Source organism: Haliotis cracherodii, unplaced genomic scaffold, assembly GCF_022045235.1.
Source record: "Haliotis cracherodii isolate W230 unplaced genomic scaffold, xgHalCrac1.p SCAF_25, whole genome shotgun sequence".
NCBI lineage: Eukaryota > Metazoa > Mollusca > Gastropoda > Lepetellida > Haliotidae > Haliotis > Haliotis cracherodii.
Window position 1 is genome coordinate 6,930,874 of NW_027266281.1, and position 19,084 is coordinate 6,949,957.

The following is a 19,084-nucleotide window of genomic DNA, read 5'->3' on the forward strand; positions in this document are numbered from 1 at the left end:
AGTCGTCACGTTTTTTAGTTTAGAGAAAAGTACTCCCCAAGAAGTTCATGGTCGCATGTCACAAGTGTACGGGGATAAGTGCCTTAGCTAGTCCACTGTTAAACTTTTGGCAGCTATGTTTAACTCTGGGAGAACAAGCCTTGATGAACGCCCTAGGTTGGACGAACCCCAACTTCCATCAATGACGATTCTATCAAGGAGATATCAAAGCTTATACTGTCAGGCATTTTACCATTGCTGAACTTGAGGAAGACACATGTCTAAGCCATGTATCCATTGAAATTATTATTCCTGAACATTAACAAATGAATACGATATCTGCTCGTTGGGTGTCAAAGTTTCTAAATTCTGATTTTAAGGAAAAGAGAACTGACATTGTCAGAGAAAAGTTAGAGCTTCTTGAGGAAGATTTCGTAAAATTCAAAAAGAGATTAGTAACGAGTTAAACGTCATGGGTCCACCATTATGATCCCCAGTCAAAACGTCAATTCATTGACGGCACCATTCTACTTCTCCGGCATCGAAGAAATTCAAGTCTTCAAGATAAGTGACGAAAGTTATGACCACTGTATTCTGGGATGCAAAGGGTATCATGCTTGTTGATTACTTAGAACGTCAAAAGACGATTATCGGTGCCTACTATGAGCAAAGAAAGGCAGCGAGGAATGCTGACTGCTGGAGTTCTACTTTTTCATGACAATGCCTCTTCTCACACTTGCAAAGGCTGCAAGGCAACAATGTGGGTTGGAAGAGCGTCCTCACCCTCCATACTCACCAGACCTGGCACCAAGTGATTTCTACCCGTTGCCTAAACTGAAAAACATAAAGCGGTATGACGACAACGATGACCTTAACGCTGACGTGATTGTTTTCTTTTCAGGGAAGCTTCAGAAAAACCTTTACTCTCGATATAAGCATTTTGAAAGCAGTGAGAATATGTTGAAAAATAATGAAAAGGACTTTCACAATTTTGTGTGTGTGTGTGTGTGTGAGTGTGTGAGTGTGTGTGCGTGCGTCATCAGTCTTCATTATCAGTTGAATACTATAAAGCTTTCATTCCCTCGAGCGTCTAAAGAATAATATCTTTTAAAAACTTTCTGACAACATCTACATACAAACCTGATACCCACAATATCCGGGGGAGCTACGTGTATTCTTATAAGTAGGATATCTCCGAACATTTATAAATCGTCAATGCAAGAGAATAACCAGCCTAAACTTTCTGCCCAACAGATTCCAATTGGCGTAAAGGGAATATAAATAGCTGTGGTAATTCTATGAATGGACCACTGTGATGAAGCAGTGATGACACCAGGTGTTCGCGAGAAGGGTAAGCATGTCCTGCCCTACCGGTAGCACCCGCCATTCATACAATTTCCATAATAAACTAAGTATTTATTGCCTGATTCAGCACAGCAGTATTCCTGCCATGCGACGTCAGTCTGTAAACAAACCAGACAACCAAGTGATCAATGAACCAGAAAGTCCAGTTACACGAGAGTACCATAACTGCTTTTGTTGTATAAAAACGGTATGTTAATTTTGGTAATACGTCTGCTGCGTACCAGTGCAGAGACTTTGCTGATTACAAGTAAAGAAAAACGTTAAGAAATTATATTCGTTTTGCAACACAGTGGGCGCAATGTTAATACCTCGGCCCAAACATTTCTTACCATACATAGGCACTTGTGAAGAGCAACCTCCTCGTGGTGAGTGCTGGGTGGCGCTAATAGCTCTTCACCCGTGTGGACTCTGGGTAGAATTTGTCCACAGCATCCCACTGCTCGTCGTATGAGGCGACCAAAATGGGCAACCTGTTTGCCGTGGGTTGCGCCCCTGTGTCGGTGGAGGAAGGGAGTCTTGTGGTTGAGGGCACTGGAGCCAGGAACCGGTGTTCCATTTGCCCAACACACCACTCACTTTGACCCTGACTTCACCTAGACGGGTGGTAGAATGGGCCCGATTCTATCAATCGGCTGGTCGCGTCAAGCCCTATGCATAAAATTGTATATATATATATATATATATATTATGGGCCGAATTAGTCTGGCATAGAGTTGGTTAGTCTGTCTTACAGACCCTGATACAAATATATATCAAATACAGCCCATGCAAGTCCATAATGTTTGACAAGTCTACATCACTGCAGTATCAGGAAATGAAGAGAGTCACTGGGCTCCTTTTTATTATATTTTTATTAAGATAACAGAACAACTGTATTTTTTTGTACGATATGTTCATTTCAGAGACTAGATTTTAGTCTAAGAGTTGGTGGATAAATATAGCTATTCACGCCATATTTGCTGGAGTATGGCGCTCCTGTATCCCTGGTGTTTGCATCTTGGATATCCGTTGCAATGTGACACCGTCCTTGTTGACGCTCCATGGTGGGTGGGGAGCAGGAGTTCTGAATTATTTTCCGTCATCATGACACTTCAACAACCTGGTTCAAACCGAAATGAAAAAAAGAGGCGACTTGAATTTGATAATTCAACAGACAATGTTTCTCAAAATATAGATTCGTGGGCTCGATTCCTAGTCATTGAGGCTAAGGATCAACTACCCATTAAACTCAATCCTTTTGCTATTTCAAAAGCTGTTTCTGGGATTTGTGGCGAGGTTAAGAATGTCACTCGTCTCCGTTGTAGTTCCCTCATGGTGGAATGTTTGCGGAGACAGCAATCTCTTAATCTTTTGTCAATCAGTACATTTGCTAATGTTGAGGTTGCTGTGTCCGCACATAGGACATTAAACTGCTGCAGAGACAGGGCTCGTTGTCTGGCCGATATGTCAGAAGATGCAATCACTGCAGTGTTGGAGCATCAGGCTGTCACGGCTGTTAAACGTTTTACTGTTAAGAAAGAGAACAGTCGGCTAAACACAAATACCTATTTGTTGACCTTTGCACGTGCATCTCTTCCACAATCTATTAAAGCAGGCTATAACAACATCGGAGTGGAGGTGTATGTCCCCAATCTACTCCGACGCTTCAATTGTCAACACTTTGGCCACGGATCTAAATCATGTCGTAACACAGTGAATTGTTATCGCTGTGGTGGCGATCATGATGGCACCAGTTGTGTAAAAGAGATCAAGTGTGCCAACTGTGGAAATGACCATGTTGCTTCTTCGAAGTCCTGCCCTGTGTGGCAGACAGAATAAAAAATAATGAAAGTCAAATGCGAACGAAACATGTCATACCTTGACGCAAAAAAGCTGGTTAAAAACCAGTCCACAACTCCCTCAACCTTGAAATACTCTGCAGCTGTCTCTCAACCCGTCTCAACTTCTATCCAATGTCAGACAGATTTGTTTTGGATTCTTTCTGATCAGCCTGTCCTCACCAAATCTATCTCTCCAACAAAGTCATCTGAAAGTCAGCCCTGTTCATCAATCAGCCAAAATGCAGTCCAAACTCAAACTGTGCGTCCATCTGACCCAGTCGTCACAGAAACAGCTGTTGAAATTGTTCATTTATCTAAACAAGAAAAAAAAGAAAGGAAAAAAATGAATCGACAAACTGCCAGGACACCCTCTCCATCAGAGTTACCAGTTCACAACTCCTTTGAGCTCCTGGCCATGGAAGTAACCCAATCTCCAGAGACTAGAAGAAGTTCTTCTTCCTCACATTCTCGTGGGCGTTCACCAATTGAGCCAACGTGACTCAATCATCACATTTAATACAGTGGAACTGTAGAGGACTTAGAGGAATAATTATAACGATTTACAACTCTTAATTCAAGATTTTAAACCATCAGCGTTACTACCATACTACAAAGATACTGACACATTTGATATACGAGGTTATTCCTCCTTCAATGTCTTTTCACCTCCTGGTGCTAAGGTCACTGGGGGTTCTTCAATATTAATATAACAAGGTGTTATTCATAGCCCCGTCCATCTTGCAACCCCCCTTCAAGCTGTTGCAGTCCGTGTGACTCTGCACATTGTGTTTACATTGTGCCCCTTCTATATTCCTCCATCTTCTTCTCTCCGACAGTCTGAACTTCAACCTCTCTATGATCAACTCCCAAAGCCCTGTATTGTCATGGGCGACTTAAATGGACACAATCCACTTTGGGGTAGTGTTCAGACTAATAACAAGGGGAAGCTTTTGGAAGATTTTATTTCAGGCAACGACTTGTGTATCCATAATGATGGTTCAAATACGTATCTGCATCCCGGTACAGGTACCTACTCTGCTCTCGATTTTTTCAGTAACAGATTCTGAATCATTAAACGAATGCGAATGGTCCGTCCATGAAGACCTCTGTGGAAGTGATCATTTTCCAACCATTTTAAAACCTGTTGTACCTTCCAATGTTCCTCCTTCAACAAGATGGAACTTTTCTAAGGCTGACTGGCCTTTATTTCAAATACTTGCATCCAATAAACTAATAACTGATCTGTTTCTTGATAATACTGACCCTGTACAATTATGTACTGATTAATTAATCAAACAATCGCTGATGAATGTATTCCTAAGTCCTCTACGAATCCATACATTCGTAAGCCATGGTTTAACGATGACTGCAAACAAGCTAGGAAGGCACGGAAAAAGTCTGAACACTACTCCGTCGCCATCCCATGGTACATAATTTGAATAAATTTAAAATTCTAAATGCTAAAGCCAGGCGTACTTTTAAACAAAATAAACGCCAATCTTGGCTAAATTATGTTTCCAAAATAAATTCACGGACGCCTATGTCTCAGGTATGGAACATGATACAGAAAATTAAAGGTAAGGGTTCTGGTATCCACCATTTTAAGAATGGGGATGAACTATTAACTAATTAATCGGACATTCCAAATAATGTCATTCTTAGCAACACATTCTTCTTCCTCAAATTATTCCAACAGTTTCAAAAACAGCAAGAAAAGAAAACTATTAATTTTTAATCAGATAATGGGGAAGACTTTAATGAAATATTTTCGATCCATGAACTTCATACTGCTCTTGGACAAGCACAAGATACCGCTACAGGTGCTGATAATATACACTATCAACTCCTGAAGCACTTACTAGAACCATGTTAAGAAACCCTTTTGTTAACTTTTGATGATATATGGACATCAGGTCATTTTCCTTCTTCTTGGCGTGATGCCATAGTTGTACCCATACCGAAACCTGGAAGAGATCATATTTAGAATCTAATAATTTAATCACAAATATTCAATGTGGATTCCGTAAAAATCGCAGTACCATTGGCCATTTAGTTAGACTGGAGTCATTCGTTAAGAATGTCATTGTGAACAAACAGCATGCAGTGTCTATCTTTTTCGATCTGGAAAAAGCATATGACACTACATGGAAGCTTGGTATTTTAAAAGATGTACATGACTTTGGATTGCGAGGCTGTTTGCCTCAATTTATATTCGGGTTTTTAACTGACAGACAGTTTCAAGTCCGCGTCTGATCAGTATCATCAGGATCAGGGCGTCCCACAAGGCAGTATTTTGTCTGTCACTTTATTTAGTATAAAAATAAATAGTCTTCCAAAGGTTTTAAGTGATTCAGTTGATGGTTCACTTTTCGTGGATGATTTTAATATTTCTTGTCGCAGTAAAAATATGCATAAAATAGACTGACAGTTACAAATCTGTCTAAATAAAATTCAAAAGTGGTCACTTGAAAATGGTTTTAAGTTTTCCAAATCTAAAACTAAATGTATTCATTTTTGCAGAAAATATAAGCCGCATAAGGACCCTGAACTCTTTTTAAACGGCACCCATATCAAAGTGGTAAAGGAGGCCAAGTTCTTGGGACTTATTTTCGACAGCCATCTAACCTTCTTACCGCATGTAAAACACCTTAAAACTAAATGTCTGAAGGCACTCGATTTATTGAAAGTAGTTTCAAATGCTAAGTGGGGAGGGGATCAAACAACCCCCTTACACTTGTACAGGTCACTGATCCGTTCCAAACTCGATTACGGCTCCATCGTCTATGGTGGAGCCTGCAAAAGTAATTTTAATAAACTAGATACTATCCATCATCAGGGCCTGAGACTTTGCCTTGGAGCCTTTAGAACGTCGCCAATTCACAGTCTGTATGTTGAAGCGGATGAACCTTCTCTTAAACAACGCCGTCTGAAATTATCGTTACAATACGTCACTAAATTATATTCAAATCAGTCCAATCCAGCTTTTAATTGTGTCTTTAAACCGCTTTATCAAGATATTTACAATAAAAAAACATCTCTTGTTCCACCACTCGGAATCAGAATCCAGTCTGCCATGGTTGCTTCCAATATTAAACTGCAAGATATAGCTCCCTCCCAACTGTTTTCATCACCTCCTTGGCAAATGGTAAGACCAGAGGTAGACCTCACATTAACCAAATTAAAGAAATCAGATACTAATCAACTAATTTACCAACAAGAATACCATCAATTACGAAACAATTATGACACTTATAAATCTATATTTACTGATGGATCCAAGGATGGTGGTGCAGTTGCTAGTGCCACTGCCATTGGATCCAGAACAATATCTTCGAGATTACTAGATAACAGTTCCATCTTTACAGCAGAAGCAAACGCCATTTTTACCGCACTGAAATATATCAAAAACCAATCTAAACATAAACAGTTCATTATTTTTTTCAGATTCACTTTCATGCCTTCAGGCAATTAAAAATATGTCCTTTAAACAACCACTTTTAATCCAAATTCTTGAATTATTTAATGATCTTGCTACTGGCCAATATGACATCGTCTTTTGTTGGTTACCAAGCCATGTTGGTATCATTGGTAATACAATGGCCGATGCTGCTGCAAAAGCAGCACTCAACAAATCTGTGACACCACTTCTTATCGCATACTGTGATTATAAACCTGTAATAAGATCTTACATCCGTGATCTCATGCAAAAGAAGTGGGACACCCAAGTAGGTATCAATAAATTACATGAAATGAAACCAAATATCGGTTACACCTACTTGGGCTGTCAGTCCAGATTTGAAGAGGTCATTATGCGACGATGTCGTATTGGCCACAGCAGATACACAAATGAATATTTATTAAAAGGTGAGGATCCTCCGTTTTGTATCCCTTGTGATGAAAGAATCACGGTCAAGCATGTCCTGCTTGACTGCATTGATTTTTCCATCACAAGGGATAAATATTTCAGTGTCAAAACAGTTAAGGACCTTTTTAATGATGTTAATTCTCATTTAATATTAAGTTTTTTAAAAGAAATAGAACTTGTCCATAAATTTTGATGTGCTTAATGTATTATTTTATAAATTGGTAGTGTTCATTAATAACTTAGATTGTGAGTGGCTGTACCCTCGACGGGGGTTGAAGTAGCGTAAAATTATTGTCCCCCTAAGAGGGTATGTAAGTCTAAAATCTTTTGTAGTATGTTTATGCATACCAGACTTTTAAATCGTAGTATATTTGTTAGTTTTATTCAATGGCCAAACTTGCATACAATCGCCAGCGACTGAACGGATTGTGTAAATCCTGCCGGGGCCCATGCAGGAAGCAAAGGCACTGTAAGTCCCCATGGTCCCTAGTATGGTGATCTCCATTTAGTTACTGACGATCCCTAGCCCATTTTTATATTGTGTTGTTCACTGATACTTAAGGTTTTCATTTATTCTCAGCTAGTTTTAAATCGAATCTGTGATATCCTAGTTATTGTACTGTCCTTCGTTGACAGCTTTTTATTTAGTCTAAATCTCTGTATTATTAATGTACTTCTTGTCACGATATGGCTGAAATACTGACGATGTGACGTTAAATCTTAACTCACTCACTCACTTACCATAAATACATCCACTGATCTTCAGTCCTCCAGCAGAAACATCGACCCAGTTTAGGTAAATATAAAATGCCAATGCAAGAGAAAAAACAACCTAGATTTTCTATCGAAATTTGTAACATCGTACATGTACCTCACCATAACGCTATCATAAGAGTTGTTTCAATCTATTCCTCCAGATTACAATTACCAGCACGCTTCTCCTTCGATCCGTGAATATCCGGGGTAGAACAGGTCTTCAGCAACCCATGCTTACCGTAAAAGGCGACTATGCTTGTCGTAAGAGGCTACTAACGGTATCGGGTGGTCAGGCCGCTGACTTGGTTGATGCATGTCATCGATCTTAATTGCCAATCGTATCGATGCTCATGATGTCAATCACTGGATTGTCTGGTCAAGACTGGATTATTTACAATCTTCATAAAGCATGTCAGATAGCGTTGACTACCATGGATTATTTACAATCTTCATAAAGCATGCCAGATAGCGTTGACTACCATACATGACTCATTCTTAAGAGATGTGTGACTATTACGGAAAATTAGCTCAAGTAAATACAGAAAAGTAGGGTCTACAATTGCCAACTATGCTGAACCCAAAAGTCCATTTAGAAGTCAATTGGATTCCAGCCCACGGACATGGAATTTAGTAAGTCTCGTTTTCACCTCAGCCACAGCGATGGACGGATTCGAGTGTACTGACGTCGAGGTAAACGTTACGTCAATCATTGTGTCATGGAAGAAGATCGGTTCCGGGGCGTCAGCGTTATGGTATGGGGTGGGATTACAGCAAGACAGAGGAGCCGTTTGATAGTGGTAGAGGGAAATTTCAATGGACAGCGCTACCGCGACAAAATCATCGGCCCTGTTGTTCTACGGTTTTTGCGTCGTCATGGCCCAGGTATTGCTGAACTTGTTCAGTATTCCCTTCAACAAAACAACGTGAATTTCATCCCCTGGCCGGCTTGCTCCCCTGATCTCTCACCAATAGAGCACATGTGGGATGAGATGGATCGGCGCCTTCGACGTCAACCACGTGTTCCACAGACACTCAAGGAACTTCGAAGCATGCTCTAGCAGATATGGACAGATATCCCACAGGACTTTTCGCGACGCCTGGTCCATTCCATGAGACCAAGATGTGTTGCTTGCATCGCAACCAGAGGTGTACACACGCAATTGATTTGTAAATTGACATGTTGGCATGTTGATGGGTTTTTTTTATGAAATCACGCATTTTCTGAAGTCAGTATGGCAAATTAAACCATTTGAACACTTACAGGAGTCTTTTATCTGTTTCAAACCGAAATTGTTTCAGATTTGGTAAAAAACATAACTTTTCATTAAACCTTTGTCAATGTCACAGAAACTTTTGTTGTTTAGTATACAACAGCAAGTCAATTGTTCACCTAAAAAAGCTGTAAACTTATGGTATGAGTCAAAATAGGGAAATGCATTGGACTTTTTGTATTGTCGCTGATGGGTCAAATTTGGAAATGTCAAAAATGTAGACACAAATGAAAATGTAGACACAAAAGGCTGGAGATGCAAAGTACGTGATCTAGACTACCACACGGGAATCAACCCCAAAGAGAAAATCGAATTTTTACTTTACGAAGAAAGTGTAATTAGAAATACGACATATTTCGCATTTGTCAACTTTTGAAAGGCACTTGAAATTCCAAGAGGCTGAATTTTTTTTTAATCTCTTAACGACAGAAGCTACAAATCATTCTGAAAAAATCCATAAGCAAAAACCACTTAACAATTAGTTGAAGAATTGCGGCATACCCTATAGAATCATGTACGATAAAGACATTGGTATTCATATGTCTTGCCTTTATTACAGCACCGACTCGTGTGAATAAATGATAAAGCATGGGAATGTAATAAGTGTGGAAGATCACAGATATTGATGTTTTCTCTACAAACGAGTCCCTATGTGCCTTAATTATTCAGTAACTCGATCGCTAAACTCAGTTCTTTACAGACACAACCGAATGGCCGCTCATTATTAGAGGAATTTGTGTAAACTGCATTCATATTGAAGTCGATATTCAATTATGACTAAGGATCTCTACATTATTTGCTGTATAGAACTTAGGTATTGATTTCTTGTGAAAGAAACAAGATATATTAAGAAGCTGAAGGCTTGTTATGCCATTTCTATAACTTCTTTGACAAACAGGTTGGGGGAGTTAGCGTTACCTAGTCAAGTTAAAGGCACTGGTTCAAATACGGTTCAAATGTTATGCAGTAATTTGTTATAGATCAGAATCATTCTTCGAATATTTTCGTATATTCGTACTTCACGTGCACACGTGCGATTTGATCGTTTTGGCCAATACTTCCGTGTGGCACGTGTTTGGATTAACAAGCTTAACATTTGCAATGCAGAAAGTAAATAAAAAAAACTGTCAATTCGTTACAGATAATCTATTATCATAGCTGTACGTTAAGCTCGTCCAGGCTATAATCCCTTTGGAATTCTGGGAGTGTGCTTGTGTGTTGTTTAACACAGCTCTCATATGACAATCAGGGTGGTATAATGTGTTGTCTTGGTTTTTGAGATTAACGAGATTACATCATTGCCCATACTATAAACAGCTGATTTATTGCACTCCACTGTAATTATATTGACGATAATAACAAAACTATCATGTCAAATATTCGGGAAATTTGTGTTTTAATTTAATTGCATTTTGACAAGTTGACGAATCATATGCTTGGTTTATATGTTTAAAGAAAGTTATGTGATGTGATGCATAAACTCACGAGCACGGGTATGGTGCTGACAAACCTAGAAACAAATTCAGGGCGATCTGGGATTTGAACCCACAATCATACGTTTCTGACGTGCCCAAGGGACACAACTCTCTACAGCGAATCGCCTTAGACGACTAGCCCACCCATGCCCCAAGGAATGCTAATCCCCAGTTGTCAGACACGTTAGTTGCTTTAGCAATTAGCTGTGTGTCTGGTGATTCACTTAAATAGAGTGCTTTTCGGTGTTCGAGTTATGAAGGATTTATTCAATTACGTTATCATCTATAATTGTGTCACACTATAGGAGCATTTTATCTGCAAATGTCAATATTGAATATTGAGAAAACCCATATTGCTGACACAACACCTTTGATTAACAACAGCAAATCAATAATATATAGTTAAAAATATACTATAACTATATTTCTCACGTTCTGCTGTTTTGATGGACGGGATGAACTTTCAAAGTATTGTGAATGAGCTTTTGTACTTTACGCTGATCTGGGCAATAGCGAAAGGGCCATGAACTGGTTATTAAGATAACAAGCCATTATTAAACCTGGCATGAACACATATACGCAGATCTCAGATAACTTGAATTGCTTCACACAGAAATCGAATATTGATAGATGCAATAGGCATTACATGGTATTGGATGACGGCAGTTCACGTCAAAGAAGATATAAACTTAATTATGATTACGCGGCAAAATGCAACTTTGGCCCATATCGACTGTCAGAGCAAAGTATTGAGACATGCGGCTGAAGCGTATCTTGCGACCAACTTTTATCAATACCTTGCGGCCAAGGCAAGTAACCATTTTAAACTTCTGGTTGTCATGACGGAGGCCTACGACTTATGGAAAAGAGGCCAGGTAGCGTGTTATATTTCGTTGTTAACAGTATTCGAAATATGTATGAAAAATTACGCCTTTTACAGCAAGCATGGGTTGCTGAAGACCTGGGTTTTATCGAAGTGGTAAACGTCTGAGACCTGCATCTCTCCGGGCTTTTTTTCCCACATTAAGCTGACACGCCGCGATATAACTGGAATACTGTTAAAAAGGGCGTTAAACCCAACTCACTCACTTACTCAAAGACATCTCCTAGTCCTGATCAAGATGACCCCGACTCTTCCCTTGTGGAAGACACTCGTAAATGAAATTCTTCCAGATGGAATGGATCTCTTAATTCTCGTTATTGCATTCCTGTACAAGTGAATCACATGAAATATTGTAATCAGAACCTCGAAGGGAGTTGAATATAATGCAGGTACTGAACCTGATTGTCTTCTCCGTCCTACAAGTAAACATGATAAGAGGAAGGCTCTGAGACACATGTTTCAAAAGTGTAACAGCTTGTAGATGAGACAATCTGCTGTGACTCCGATGTTGACTGTGTGCGAATATCCTTCATCAGCAATACCTCAAACCGGTCAAGGATCTGACGTCATTATTATTGAAACCATTGATAATCTGACCATGTCTACCATGTCTTCTCAAACAGACGTTGAAGATGGTGTGAATGCTGAAGCACACATGGACCTGTTCAAGTGAGTGAGTGAGTGAGTTTCGTTTTACGCCGCTTTTTACAATATTCCAGCAATATCACGGCGGAGTACACCAGAAATGGGCTTCACACATTGTACCTATGTCAGGAATCGAACCCGGGTCTTCGGCGTGACGAGCTAACGCTTTAACCGCTAGGCTAACAGACCGCCCCAGATCTGTTCAAGAAGGCAAGAAAGGCGACGTTTCTAATGGGACTGTACTTGAATTGCAGTGTAAGGATTCTGAGTTTCTACCCCAAAGTTATTACCCTTAGACATGCCTAAATCAGAGAGCTCTTGTTCAACTCAAGAGCAAGAATAAATAGAAGACCCCAATGTGCAAGAGTGCCAACTGGGCATACATAACGTATTTCAGAAAACTGTTATAGAACGCTATCATGACTCCTCTATAGCTGGGCCTGCTGGTAGGAAGGACACCGAATGAGAGAACAGTATTACTTCAAGGTGATGAGTGAACAGCAGTGTCAACTCAAGTAATGCCTGTCAGAGCAGTGAGATTATACAGAATCATACAGAAGTAGGAATACCATCATTAATTAACCCCCCCCCCCCCCCCCCCCCCCGGGACCATTCAGAGTTGCTCCTCCTGGAAATACTTATGTGTACTTACAACCATGTTGCCATGTACAGAAAATGTTTGTATAAAGCGACAAAACCTTTTCCATATCCAATAGATATATCTGCATAAAGCAGAGTCGATTGTACAATTCCGAATATATCATGAGCATGCGTTTATGAATCACTATCAAATAGTAATGATATCAGGCGTTCGCGAAAAGGTGAGCGTATTTTGCCCCGCTAGGGGCACTCATCACAAACACATGCAAGTCAATTGTTAACCACAAACATACGAGAACATATGATATAAGTCAAAATAGGGAATTGCATCAGACATCATTTTCGTCACTGATGCGTCAAATTTTGAAATGTCTACCATAATACTGTTTGAATGTTTTACTGGGGCCCTGAATGTTGTAATCTTGATCAAACAACTTCTGAGTAAGGGTCGTATGACGCTCCTTGTAATATTGGTAGAAAAAGCATCCTCGATAGTATCTCAAAAGTTGCGAAATGTAAACACCAAAGGCAGGAGCTGCTGGAATATTGCTCGACATAAAGAGAAAGTTGTATATTGGAAAGTTGAAGTCACCCCTCTTATCATACATTCATGTGGAGATTGTTTTGTCTCTCCGAATCTTTATGCATAGATCTAAATATGAAACAGATGAGGCAGCCTCACTGGTCTTATTTTTTTCTATTTCAGGCTATTTGATTGTTATTGAACGATATCAGGGGAGCGTTGCAAAACGCCAATCGCTTGCAAGCGATGTACAGTGATTCGCCTTACAACAGTGCGCTTGCAAGCGAAACAATTGCTCGCTGAGGTCGCTTCGTTCTCAAACCAAAATGGCGGCTGACTTTGACAGCGGAACAAGAAATTCTTGACTGGATCAACCAGGAAATGAACAAAGGCACCTAACACCTCATCATCCTCAGTCTGCCCCTCATATTCAAAGTAGTCATAAATTACATCACCCGTCATCAAGCCTCTTCTATTACGTTCTTCATTACGTCAAGGCCACCAAGCAGCAGTTGCGCCGCCATTTTGGAAGAGTGCGCAAGCGTTTCGAACTGTTGCAGACCCCGGGATGAGCGATTAATTCGCTTACACTAAGCGATTCGTGGCTTGCAACGAGCCCGAGATCATCGATATACCTGTAGCTTAACCCATTTCCGACATAGATGCTGTCTTTATTTCATCCACCTTGGTTAATATAAAGCTGTATGACGATGTAAAATTTCATATATTTGGTGGAAGATAATTTGCTTTGTTCCAAGCGCAAAATGGTCGAGTCTGCCATTGCAAATGCTATTTCTCCACTTAGCCCCAGGACCAAATTCATGTTTTACTGGTAAAAACTGGTATACAGGACGATTTCTTGTTGACAAGCTGGTGATCCCACGCACCGCTAATCAGCGGAACCCAAGACAAGATGTCTTCTAGTCCCAGTCCTTGTAAAAAGACTTAAATCAGCTGATAAGAGAACACCTACACCCTCGCCCTACTTCCTTGGGAACACTTCTTCTTCTGCCAAGCATAAAGAGATACACACACAATCTCACAAGTAAGCCCACGCACCACTTATCTGCGGAACCCAAGACAAGATGTCACAATCTCACAAGTGTACTCAAACCTGTCTTACAAATGATTCATCCTGTTGTGGCCCATGCAGTTCGCACAGGTACTGTAAGTCTCCATCGTCCCAAGTAATGCGGTCTAGCTTCCCGTTTTATATTGTATTGTTCTGTATAGTGCTATCCTTTTTATGATACCATACTAGTTTCATATCCTTTTCTGTGAGAAGTCTTATTATTTTACTGCCATTCGTCGGTCGTTTTTTATTTAAGTTTCAATATATGTATTATGTTTAATCTAACGCCCGTTGGTTTTTAACGATAGACTGAAAGGTTAAATCAATGTACAACGTTGACTTCGTGTGTTTGTATCATTGAGCAATGAAATTAACCGCATGTCAAAGGAAAATAACGGACATACTTATCTCCCTTGCATCACAGTTATCTCCCTTGAACTGCCGGCTGGACTAAAATACAGTTATACAGTTATATGATTATGTAGGAAAATACTTGCATGCAGGTTTTTCACGAGTAACCCGGAAAAAAATTGCAAAGAAAATATATACATAGCATGATAAAGTAATGTAACAAGGAAATACTGAATGGTTATATAGTTTGTTCACGTTGTTTAACGCAGCACTATTCCAGCTCTATGACGGCGGTCTGTAAATAATCGAGTCTGAACCAGACAATCCAGTGATTGGCATCATGAGCATCGATCCACGCAAATCACATCGATGACATGCATCAACGAGCCTGACCACTCGATCCCGTTAGTCGCCTCTTACAACAAGCATAGTCACCTTTTACGGCAAGCATGGGTTCTACTCCGGATCTTCACGCAATTGGGATACAAATGTTACTCATCAACGAGCTTTGATGAGGACAAAAAGGTTGAAATTGTGTCACAAAATTTTGAGTTTGAAGAAAAACCTCACAAAGTATACATTTTGTGACTGACTGGCAACCTCATACATCGATCTGTGGGAACACATATGTTTCGCATTAATGCATATAAACTAGAGATATAGGGGTGTTGTTCTTTGTATTAAGTTTGTCTTTCTTCACCGATATGGACTGATGGGCAGGTTCTCCGGGTAAATATACCAATTATTCAGACCAACCGTCAATTTTGCGTTTTCCCAAGACCATCATCATCTTGTGATGACCATTGCCCGTACTCTCAAAAGGGCGAGCCGCCTCCGTGGTCTAGTGGTAGAGCATCCGCCCGGAGAGCTGAAGGTCCGGGGTTCGATCCCCGGCCGCGTCATGCCAAAAGACGTTAAAAGATGGTACTTGTTGTTACCTTGTCTGGCATTAAGAGGCTAAAACAAGGACTGGTCGGCTCGGAGTCAGTTTAATGTGTCTGAGTGGGGTATTCATGTTAAACTGCGGCATGGTATCTCAGTGAGCTAGCACTATAAATCGGCATCAGTCCGGACTAGTACAAGCAGCCACACACACACACGTACATGCACGTCGCTATGTAAATGCAAAACTTTTGGACGCGACGTTAAACCCAATTTCATCTCACCTCAAAACGACGTACTCCAAGTACTTCACTCAGATCAACATGAACAGAGTCACCAAACTGAATAGGCTTTCTGCCTTCTCTTGTGGGTTGATCACATTGTAGTGGTTTGCAGTGTTTTATTCATTTGTAGTGAGTGAGTGAATTTTAAGTCACATCGGCAATATTTCAGCTATATTGTGACTATCAAGGATTAAACATAATACATATATTGAAACTTAAATAAAAAACGACCGACGAATGGCAGTAAAATAATAAGACTTCTCACAGAAAAGGATATGAAACTAGTATGGTATCATAAAAAGGATAGCACTATACAGAACAATACAATATAAAACGGGAAGCTAGAACGCATTACTTGGGACGATGGAGACTTACAGTACCTGTGCGAACTGCATGGGCCACAACAGGATGAATCATTTGTAAGACAGGTTTGAGTACACTTGTGAGATTGTGACATCTTGTCTTGGGTTCCGCAGATAAGTGGTGCGTGGGCTTACTTGTGAGATTGTGTGTGTATCTCTTTATGCTTGGCAGCAGAAGAAGTGTTCCCAAGGAAGTAGGGCGAGGGTGTAGGTGTTCTCTTATCAGCTGATTTAAGTCTTTTTACAAGGACTGGGACTAGAAGACATCTTGTCTTGGGTTCCGCTGATTAGCGGTGCGTGGGATCACCAGCTTGTCAACAAGAAATCGTCCTGTATACCAGTTTTTACCAGTAAAACATGAATTTGGTCCTGGGGCTAAGTGGAGAAATAGCATTTGCAATGGCAGACTCGACCATTTTGCGCTTGGAACAAAGCAAATTATCTTCCACCACATATATGATATTTTACTTCGTCATACAGCTTTATATTAACCAAGGTGGATGAAATAAAGACAGCATCTATGTCGGAAATGGGTTAAGCTTCAGGTATATCGATGATCTCGGGCTCGTTGCAAGCCACGAATCGCTTAGTGTAAGCGAATTAATCGCTCATCCCGGGGTCTGCAACAGTTCGAAACGCTTGCGCACTCTTCCAAAGTGGCGGCGCAACTGCTGCTTGGTGGCCTTGACGTAATGAAGAACGTAATAGAAGAGGCTCGATGACGGGTGATGTAATTTATGACTACTTTGAATATGAGGGGCAGACTGAGGATGATGAGGTGTTAGGTGCCTTTGTTCATTTCCTGGTTGATCCAGTCAAGAATTTCTTGTTCCGCTGTCAAAGTCAGCCGACATTTTGGTTTGAGAACGAAGCGACCTCAGCGAGCAATTGTTTCGCTTGCAAGCGCACTGTTGTAAGGCGAATCACTGTACATCGCTTGCAAGCGATTGGCGTTTTGCAACGCTCCCCTGATATCGTTCAATAACAATCAAATAGCCTGAAATAGAAAAAAATAAGACCAGTGAGGCTGCCTCATCTGTTTCATATTTAGATCTATGCATAAAGATTCGGAGAGACAAAACACTCTCCACATGAATGTATGATAAGAGGGGTGACTTCAACTTTCCAATATACAACTTTCTCTTTATGTCGAGCAATATTCCAGCAGCTCCTGCCTTTGGTGTTTACATTTCGCAACTTTTGAGATACTATCGAGGATGCTTTTTCTACCAATATTACAAGGAGCGTCATACGACCCTAACTCAGAAGTTGTTTGATCTTGCATGTGTTTGTGATGAGTGCCCCTAGCGGGGCAAAATACGCTCACCTTTTCGCGAACATGGCTGTAAGATCCTAAGTATTTCCAGAAGGAGCAACTCTGAATGGTCCGGCGGGGGGGGGGGGGGGGTTTGACACTGTCCACTCATCACATTGAAGTAATACTGTTCTCTCATTCTCTCATTCGGTGTCCTGAAATAGTTTTCTGAAATACATTATGTATGCCCAGTTGGCACTCTTGCACATTTGGGTCTTCTATTTATTCTTGCTCTTGAGTTGAACAAGAGCTCTCTGATTTAGGCATGTCTAAAGGTAATAACTTTGGGGTAGAATCTCAGAATCCTTACACAGCAATTCAAGTAGAGTCCCATTAGAAACGTCGCCTTTCTCGCCTTCTCAAACAGACCTGGGGCGGTCTGGTAGCCTAGTGGCTAGAGCGTTAGCTTGTCACGCCTAAGACCCCGGTTCGATTCCTGACATAGGTACAATGTGTGAAGCCCATTTCTGGTGTACTCCGCCGTGATATTGCTGGAATATTGTAAAAAGCGGCGTAAAACGAAACTCACTCACTAACTCACTTGAACAGGTTCATGTGTGCTTCAGCATTCACACCATCTTCAGCGTCTGTTTGAGAAGACATGGTAGACATGGTCAGATTATCAATGGTTTCAATAATAATGACGTCAGATTCTTGACCGGTTTAAGGTATTGCTGATGAAGGATATTCGCACACTGTCAACATCGGAGTCACAGCAGATTGTCTCATCTACAAGCTGTTACACTTTTGAAACATGTGTCTCAGAACCTTCCTCTTATCATGTTTACTTGTAGGACGGAGAAGACAATCAGGTTCAGTACCTGCATTATATTCAACTTCCTTCGAGGTTCTGATTACAATATTTCATGTGATTCACTTGTACAGGAAGAATTTCATTTACGAGTGTCTTCCACAAGGGAAGAGTCAGGGTCATCTTGATCAGGACTAGGAGATGTCTTTGAGTAAGTGAGTGAGTTGGGTTTAACGTCCTTTTTAACAGTATTCCAGTTATATCGCGGCGTGTCAGTTTAATGTGGGAAACAACCCCGAAGAGATGCAGGTCTCAGACGTTTACCACTTCGATAAAACCCAGGTCTTCAGCAACCCATGCTTGCTATAAAAGGCGTAATTTTTCATACATATTTCGAATACTGTTAACAACGAAATATAACACGCTACCTGGCCTCTTTTCCATAAGTCGTAGGCCTCCGTCATGAAAACCAGAAGTTTAAAATGGTTACTTGCCTTGGCCGCAAGGTATTGATAAAAGTTGGTCGCAAGATACGCTTCAGCCGCATGTCTCAATACTTTGCTCTGACAGTCGATATGGGCCAAAGTTGCATTATGCCGCGTAATCATAATTAAGTTTACATCTTCTTTGACGTGAACTGCCGTCATCCAATACCATGTAATGCCTATTGCATCTATCAATATTCGATTTCTGTATGAAGCAATTCAAGTTATCTGAGATCTGCGTATATGTGTTCATGCCAGGTTTAATAATGGCTTGTTATCTTAATAACCAGTTCATGGCCCTTTCGCTATTGCCCAGATCAGCGTAAAGTACAAAAGCTCATTCACAATACTTTGAAAGTTCATCGCGTCCATCAAAACAGCAGAACGTGAGAAATATAGT